The sequence below is a fragment of the Tupaia chinensis genome, unplaced genomic scaffold (assembly GCF_000334495.1).
Source record: "Tupaia chinensis unplaced genomic scaffold, TupChi_1.0 Scaffold000213_1, whole genome shotgun sequence".
NCBI classification, from domain to species: Eukaryota; Metazoa; Chordata; class Mammalia; order Scandentia; family Tupaiidae; genus Tupaia; species Tupaia belangeri.
The window spans coordinates 661,018-670,165 of NW_006159688.1; positions in this window are offsets into that span (position 1 = coordinate 661,018).

The window sequence follows — 9,148 nt, forward strand, 5'->3', positions numbered from 1 at the left end:
GTGGATGCCAGGGACAATGTGGGAGGAGGATGGGTCATAACAGAGGGAGGGGGTTGGGGAATCTAGGATGGCAAAACAAAAGGCAAGGTATGCAGGACACAAGAATTGGGAAATTATTTGCTGAGAACATATATGTTGACGTGCTTGATTGAGACAATGCACAGTGTATTTTGGATGGAAAATTCATTTGTGTGTTGTGATGAGAAAAAAAATTATAATAAAAAATAAACTATAAAAAAAAAAAAAAGAACACAGTGGCGAATGGTGTTGCCCCCTGCACCATCTGTAACTCGGGAGGTGCCCAGTATTTCTCCCTAAGTTGGGATTTCTTGGTTTCCTTGATAGCTGTCTCCTTAAAACCCAGATTGGGAAGGAGTAAACCATTTTCTTGGTTTATCATGGGTGATATTGGCATATCAGGCAAGCAGCTTGGTTAAACCATTTCTCTTGCATGATCCAGACTCCAGAAGTACTCTTGCCCTACTGGCAGTGGGAGAGTAGGCCAGCCGCAGGGTTTCTGGCAGTTTTCGTCCTGGAAAAAGTGGGTCTGCTGCTGATTGGATTCTCCGTGTCCACCGTGGGCCTTCCCTCTGCTTTCTTGACTTAGTTGCCTCAGCCTGCCAGCTCAGCAGTGGTGAGCATGACTGAGCTGAGGCCAACTTGAAGCTTAACCATTGTGTTCTCTGGTCCCTTCACATCATCCATGCTGCAATTTTGGCTCAGGCCCTCAAGCATAGCTATGAAATTTTGGGGGATAACAATGCCTTAAAATGTGCCAAGTTATGAGATAATTAATTAGGCTAATTGGCTCCAGAGTTGTTACCCTTACACTGTAAAGCATTGTGAGATCAGATTAATTTAAGATGATGTATCAGTCATGGGAAAACGCTATGGATGTGGAAGCCTAGGGCTTGCCTCCCACATCTGTCCATACTAAATATGGGATCAGTGTTTCCACTCATGCCTGTAAGTCTCGTCTGCTTCACATCACTGTTAAAAGAATTTATAATTTTATACAAATAAAAGGGGTTATAAAAATTTTTAATGTTACTGTGCTATACTTACAATTTTTCTGTAAGCTTAAAACTATTTTTTAATTATTTAATTAAATTAAAGTCCTACATGGCTAAGTGGTTTGAATCCTGGATCTGGCTGCTTGAAAAGGAGGCCAGGCACGTTTGCATGGGTACCCCAAAATCCCAAGATGAGAGGAGGCAAGAGATTGTGGCATGGCCATCCTGGGGCAGGGGAAGGGGGTGATTTCTCACTTTCCCTCTGTCTCTCTCTCTCTGACTCTCTCTGGTAAGTGCACATGCCCTGTGACAAAATTTTAAATAAAAAAGAAAATAATTGAAGACTCCTCCATTGCACCTGAGAACTAGTGCTTTCAGGAAATAAAAGAAATGAAGATTGTCTACTGATATTTCAGCTTCCAGCTCCCCAGTCTCAATTGGAGAGGCAAGGGGCCAGCCTTCAGAAGAAGACTCCTCCATTGTAGCTGAGAACTAGTGCTTTCAGGAAATAAGAGAAATGAAGATTGTCTACCAATAATTCAGCCTCTAACCCCCCATTCTCAAGTGGTAGGGCACCTCCTCTATCCTTCTCTCTTGTCTCTCTCTGCTTCTCTTTGTTTTCTCATTTTTTTGTAATTTTTCCTTTTTACAATTTTTTAAAGTAAAGTATTCTCTTGGCTTTCAGATCCTCCTTTATCTTGCTAATAATCCCCTTTCCCAGGGACCAGCAGATGGTGTAATGGCTGTGTACTGGACTCTCATGTAGTCGACCATGGTTTGAGTCCCAGACCGAGTGGCTTAAACTCACACTGGGCACATGTGCTTGTGTGCCAAGATCCCGAGAGGAGAATGGAGGAGAAGGGATTGTGGCAGGGCCATCTCCCCTGGGGGGAGGGGGTTCCTCACTTCTCTGTCTCTCTCTGTCTTTCTGGTGAGTGCACGTACCCTATAGCAAAAATCCTCCAAAAATAAATAATCCCTTTTTCCCTCCCCTCTAGGAGAGACAAGGTGCAGGCCTTCAGAAGAAGATTCCTCCAGTGCAGCTGAGAACTAGTGTTTTCAGGGAATAAGAGAAATGAAGATTGTCTACTGATAATTCAGCCTCCAGCCCCCCAATCTCAAATGGTAGGGTACACCCTCTATACTTCTCTCTCTCTCTCTCTCTCTCTCTCTCTCTCTCTCTCTCTCTGCCTTTCTCGGTCTTCTCAGTTTTTCCTTTAAAAAAATTATAAATTTTAGGGTCTTTTTTTTCTTCTTTTTCTCTTTCTTTCTTTATTTTTTTTTCTCTTTCTCTGTTTTCTTATCTTTTTTTCATTTACCTCATCACTTTGCTGCTCAATCTCCATTCTCTGAGTGTCTAGATGGACCTAAGGGAACCATAGCTAAACATCCAAATACTATTAGGGTCAACATATTCCTCAACACCCACTGAAGCTGCTGTACAAATGGATCAAAACAGAATGGCAAAGAGATTTCAGATCACTTCCTGAATGTTCAGATTTAACTTCTAGAAATTAGAAAGAAGTGTATAACCCATCAGATGACTATAAATCACTGCAAAGGCACAAGAAATATAAGAAATCAAGATAATGCCTCCCCCCAAGGAAAAACAATAACTCTTTATCCACAGACATTTCAATGGAAATCATAGAAATGCTTGATAAAGAATTTAGAATATTCATAGTGACAAAGTTAACAGAGATGCAAGAGAAAAGAGACAATGAACTCCAGAAGAGGCAGGAGAATAGAACTGAGGAGTTCCAGGAGGTGAGGAAGTTCTTACATGATCTGAAAGAGGAAATACACATCATAAGAAAGAATCAAACAGAACTGTTAGAGATGAAGACTGTAATACTGGAAATCAAAACCTCCCTGGAGGGACCAGCAGTTAGCATAATGGCTATGTCGCTGGACTCCCACGTAGTCGACCGTGGTTTGCGTCCTGGACGCGGTGGCTTAAAACTCATGCTGGGCGCGTGTGCGTGCATGCCCAAGATCCCGAGAGGAGAATGGAGAAGAAGGGATTGCAGCATGGCCAACCCCCCGGGGGGGATTTCTCGCTTTCTGTCTCTCTGTTTCCCTCTGTCTGTCTGGCGAGCGCACACGCTCTATAGCAAAAACCTCTCCAAAAAAATAAAAATAAAAAATCTCCCTTGAAAGTATTAAACACAGACTAGATTATACAGAACATCAGATCTCAGATGTAGAAGACAGGATTGCTGGACTAGTAAAATCCACTACAAAGACTGAGAATATAGTCCAAAAAATGAGAATAGTATACAAGAAATACTAGATACCATCAAATGTCCAAACATCCAGACAACTGGTATCCCAGAAGGTGAAGAGACTAATAAGGGCTTTGATAATCTATTCCATGAAATTCTGGAAGAAAACTATTCAAACCTAGAGAGGGATTCAATGATCCAGATCCAAGAAATGCGTAGGATCGCAAATAGAATAAACCCCAGATCTTCTCCAAGACATATTGTAGCCACATTGACCAGAACCACAGACAAAGGCAAGGTATTCAGACTGGCAAGAGAGAAACAACAAGTTACCTATAAAGGATATCCCATCAGGCTAACAGCAGACCTCTCATCGGAAGCAATGCAAGCAAGGAAAGAATGGGAAAATATATTCAAAGTGTTGAGTGAAAAACAATTTCAACCAAGAATACTATACCCAGCAAGATTATCCTTCACATGGGAAGAGAAGACAAGAACATTCTCAGATAAACAAAAACTTAAAGAATTTACCAACACCAGACAAGTTCTCCAAGAAGTTCTGAAAGGAGTGTTATAGCAGGAAAACTGAAGTCAGACATACAGAAATAAAGAGTTAAAAAACATCTAAGAAAAGGGCCAGCTTAATGGGAGAGATAAGTCTAGAGTTGAGTATTATCTTCCAGAATTTACACAGAAATCTTGGACCACAACAGAAATTAGATTAAGTATATGAGACTGAGCTGATGAAATAGAATTTTATGGCTTTTGACTAAAACAATACCAATCTTTCTCTATGCTTTGTAGTCCAGAGATAAGGATTTTTTTCTTCTCTTGAATTGTCAACAGATTCAGATAACTACTATTTGAACAGACTCCTAACCTGCTTCCTGGCTTTAAGTCTTAAGCGAAGTTCTCTTTTTTGATTTTGATTTATTAAAGCTAAAACTGCCTTCCTTGGAATTAAAAAACATATTAAAAATACCTATTTAATGACCAAAGTAAGCTATATACCTCAGCTAGTTGCTATTTTATAGTATATTCATTCTACTCAGTTAACTAAAGTCAAACATTTGTTCACAGATATTTATATAACAGCTGAACTTTCTATTAAAAGTAGTTAGATCAATTAAGATATTTTGTTAACCAGTAAAATGTGAAAGAAAAAAAAAAGGAATGGAAAGCAACTGCAGATACCAGAGATGGAGTGGGAGAAAGACGAGATATGGCAGAGAGTGAGAAATGGGAGGGGGAATATAAAACCAAAAATGGAAAATTATTTGTAATGATAACATATATGACTAAGCCACTATACAGTGTTTTCTTGAGGGAGAATACATCTTGTATGCTGCGATGACATTCAGTGAATGAACACAAAATAAATAATTAATATTTTTAAAAACTATGCAAATGCTAACTATAATAAAGATAGAACAGCTCTATTTATATCATAAAAAGTAGGCTTTAGAAAAAGTAATCATATCAGAGACAAAGCACAATACTTCATAATAATAAAGGAGTTAATTCATTATGAGAATTTTAATCCTGATGTGTATTTATTTAATCACAGAGTTTTAAAATATGTGAATTAAAACTGTCCAAACTGAAAGAAAACTATACACAACTACATATGATGATTTAAAAACTCATCTCTCAGTGAGTGAAGAGAAATTTTTTTTAGAAAAGAATTGGGCCAGCAGGTGGTGTGGAAGTTAAGGTGGCCGGATCCCACATGGCTTCTGCACAGTTTGAGTCCTAGACCTAGCAGCTTGAAAAAATAAATGTGCTTGCATGCCCAAAATCCCAAAGGAATAGAGAAGAAGGGATTGCTGCATGGCTATCCCCTCGGGAGTTGATTTCCCTCTTTTCTTCTCTGACTTTCTCTCTGTCTCTCTCCAGCAAGCACACATGCTCTATAACAAAAAAAAAAACTAAAAAAAAGAGAGAGATAGGTGGAGAGAGAGATAAGAAAGAGAAAGAGGCATTAAGGATATAGAAGACTTAAGTAACAAGATCAATCACCTTTATCTGTTTGCTGAGTATTATGCAAAACAACTGGAGAATGCATTATTTTTTCAAGTTCACATGAAAGATTTGTTAATAGACCCTATGTATAGAAATCCCTAAGGACTTTACCAAAAATAGGTTAGAATTAATAAAAAATGCAATATAATTTCTGGATATAAATTAACACACAAAAATAAGTAATGTTCTATACACTACTGATTGATTATAGTATCCAAAAGTAATACCCAAAAAGTCAATAAAACAATCTCATTTATAATAGTAGTTTTTCTTAAATAAAATATTTAGGAATAAATTTAATCAAGGAAGGGCAAATCTATATTCCAAACTACAAAATGATGATGAAGAAAAAAGAGGAAGACACAAAGAAATGGAAAGATATGACATTCATAGGTTTAAACAATCAATATTGTTAAAATGTTAATACTACTCAAATTGGTCTACAAATTCAACACAATTCTTAACAAAATTCTAGTGACATTTTTCACAGAATAGAAAAAATGTTCTAAAATTTGCACTCCCTCCTCTAGCAGTTTGGCCTCCATTGAACTTAGAGTAGTCAGTGCATGCTGAATAGCTGGGCAAGGGCTTTCCCTAAAGGGGAGCACACAGTAATAAAGAGGATTACAGCAGGCATTTCCCAGCAATGATGCAACACTAACACTTAGATGACAGAAAATTTATTTTTTAAAGAATTACTTATTTAATTTTATGTATTCTTTTTTATTATTATTTGAGCAGAGAGAGAGAAAGACAGAGAGAGGAAGTGAGAAAGCAAGCCACCAGGTCCAGGACTTGAACCATAGTCAGCCATGTGGGAATGTCCAGAGCCTTAATCACCATGCCACCTGCTGGTCCCCAGATGACAGGAAAAAAAAAATGTTGGAGAGGTTTTCACTATAGGGCGGATGTGCTCGCCAGAAAGACAGAGAAAGTCAGAGAGACAGAAAGTGAGAAATCACCACCCAAGGGGATGGCCACACCGCAATCTCTTCACCTCCATTCTCCTCTCAGGATCTTGGGCACACACATACATGCACCTGGCGTGAGTTTAAGCCACTGGGTCCAGGACTCAAACAGTGGTCGACTACGTGGGAGTCCAGTGACATAGCCATTATGCCATCTGCTAGTCCCAATGACAGAAAATTTAATACTGCCCAGTCCTGGAAGCTGGGAAATCCAAAATAAAGAGGAGTGAGGTGTGACTGATGAAGTGCATGAAAAAGTCACCAAGGAATTCTGAAACACATCATGTCTGCTTGGGTAAGGGGAGAGAGAGTCATTTCTCAGAATCTGATGAGATTCCAGTGGAACAACCCCTCTTACTCAAGGGGGGGAAAAAATTAGAGAAACTCTTCTCTGAAACTGATCCCCAAACTCCCACTGTAAATTCTAGCACGTCCTACCTACATAAAAACAATAAAATTTTCACAAAGCTAATACACATCACAGGAAAGTGCACAAACATAAGGCTTCAGAAAAAAACATCAGACCCACCCCACTTCCACCCCAAGCCACAAGAGTACTACACTATCTTGCAAACCTAACTGAACAGCCCAGTAGAGCAGAAGAAGCAAAATGGAACATTACTCTTTCAAAGAGACTGAGGAACTTGATCACTACCCTCCCTATGACTAGCAGAAAAGGCCTGCACTCTTCCTCCCTTCAGACTCAAATCCCGGAAAATGGCAACTGCCTCCAACTGATTTCATTCCCTGTACTGCTCTTTTAGACCTATTTGAACTGTAAATGTGAGCAAAGAAAGGGAAATCAGAGAAGAGAGTGCCAGAGATCATCCCTCCAAATCAGAATGGGAAAGACAGGGCACCATCCTAGACTGCTTCCTGATCCTGAAGAATATGATCTATCCACCTAACCTCTAACAGGAGTCTGCTCTCATCCAATCAGCCTCCCTGAATCCCCAAGCTCTACAGACTGAAGTCTCTGCTTGAAGTTCTCAAAGACAGTTTTGCCTCTGGCCCCACCTTGATGATTTTTCCAGAGCCACATCCAGGCATAGATGATCACTCTGCCCTCCGGATGTCCTACACAGGCCATGTAGGGACTGTTTTGGTGTCTCACAAATAAATTTGCATCTGGCAACTCCTGGAACAATGTTGCCACAGCTTTATTAAAGTAAAGAGGGTCACTTGTTGCCAGAAATTAGAGGCAAGATACATAAACTTGGCTTAGATCTGAAAGACATGACTAGCTGGTAGTCCCCCCAGAACACTTTGCCAAGGCCACACTCAGGTCCTGAGGGCTTCTCTTTCTCCCCTCTCACCCAATTACCTTCCTGGGGACATTTGCAGGCCTTGAGAAAGGTGCTGCTCTTGGGTGTCACATGCAGGTTCTCAGTACCAGTGTCTTAAATCCCAAAGACGGGCTTGTCTTAAGGCCCTTCTGGACCATCTTTCCAGGGCTCCAATGCATCTGAAGAGCAGTTTTGCCTCCAGGTCTCATACACAAGATACTCAAGTCCTACTCTCATCTTAAACAAAGTTGGCTTTAGCCCCTCTTAGATCACTTTGTCAGGGGCATACGAGAGACCTAGGCATTACAGAATTTCTTCCAAAAATTAGGACAAAGTACTCCACTCAATGCCTAAATCTCAGTGCAGAGACACAGAAATATGAAAAATCAGGTAAAAACATTCTCCCAAAGAAACACAGTAACTCCTCTCTAACAATGAATAAAACACAGGAAATCACAGAAATGTCAGAAAAGGCATTCAGAATATTCATCATAACAAAACTTAAACAGATACAAGGATATACATACACACAATTCCAGGAGAAAGGTGATTCCATTATATGAAAAATAAATCATTCCATGATATGAAAAACCAATTCTATAAGGAGACAGACATCCTTAAAAAAATCAAACAGAAATTCTGAACAAAAAGAATATAAAACAGAAACTATAAACAGATGATTATACCATGTAGAAGAAAGAATCTCTGACACCTTGAAGACAAAATCTCCAATTTTGTTCAAGTCATCAAAAAGAATGAAAAATAGCTTTTAAAAAATAAGATAACATATGGGAAATTTTAGACACCATTAAGTGGCTGGCTATACACATGAGGAGTATCAAAAGGTGAAGAGATGGGTAAAGCATGAAAAATCTCTTCCCCATCTTTCATCATTAACAACAATCGACTCAAAATGGATCAAAGATCTGAACCTAAGACCTCAAACAATAAAACTACTGGTGGAAAATGCTGGGGAAACTCTGGGAGACATTGGAGTAGGCAAAGACTTCTTAAATAAGACTCCCAAAGTACAGGCAATAATCCCTAAAATAGACAAGTTGGGACTATATCAGACTAAGAAGTTTCTGCACAGCAAAGGACACAGTAACAAGTGTGAACTGACAACCCTCAGAATGGGAAAATATTTTTGTTAAATATGCCTCAGACAAGGGACTGATAACCAGAATACACAGGGAACTCAAGTGCCTTCTGAAAAAAAAAAAAAAGATTAACCCAATTAAAAGATGGGAAAATGAGCTGAACAAAAATCTCTCTAAGGAAGACATACAAACAGCCAAAAAGCATATGAGGAAATGCTCTACATCTCTCATCACAAGGAAGATGCAGATAAAAATCACAATGAGATACCACCTAACCCCTGTCAAAACGGCAAAGATTAAGAATATAAAAAGTGGGAACCAGTAGTTAGTGTAATGACTATGTCGCTGGACTCCCACATAGTCGACCGCGGTTCGCGTCCCAGACCCAGTGGCTTAAAACTCACGCCAGGCGCGTGTGCGTGCGTGCCCAAGATCCCAAGAGGAGAATGGAGGAGAAGGGACTGTGGCGTGACCATCCCCCCGGGGGGTGATTTCTCGCTTTCTGTCTCTATGTCTCTCTCTGTCTGTCTGGCG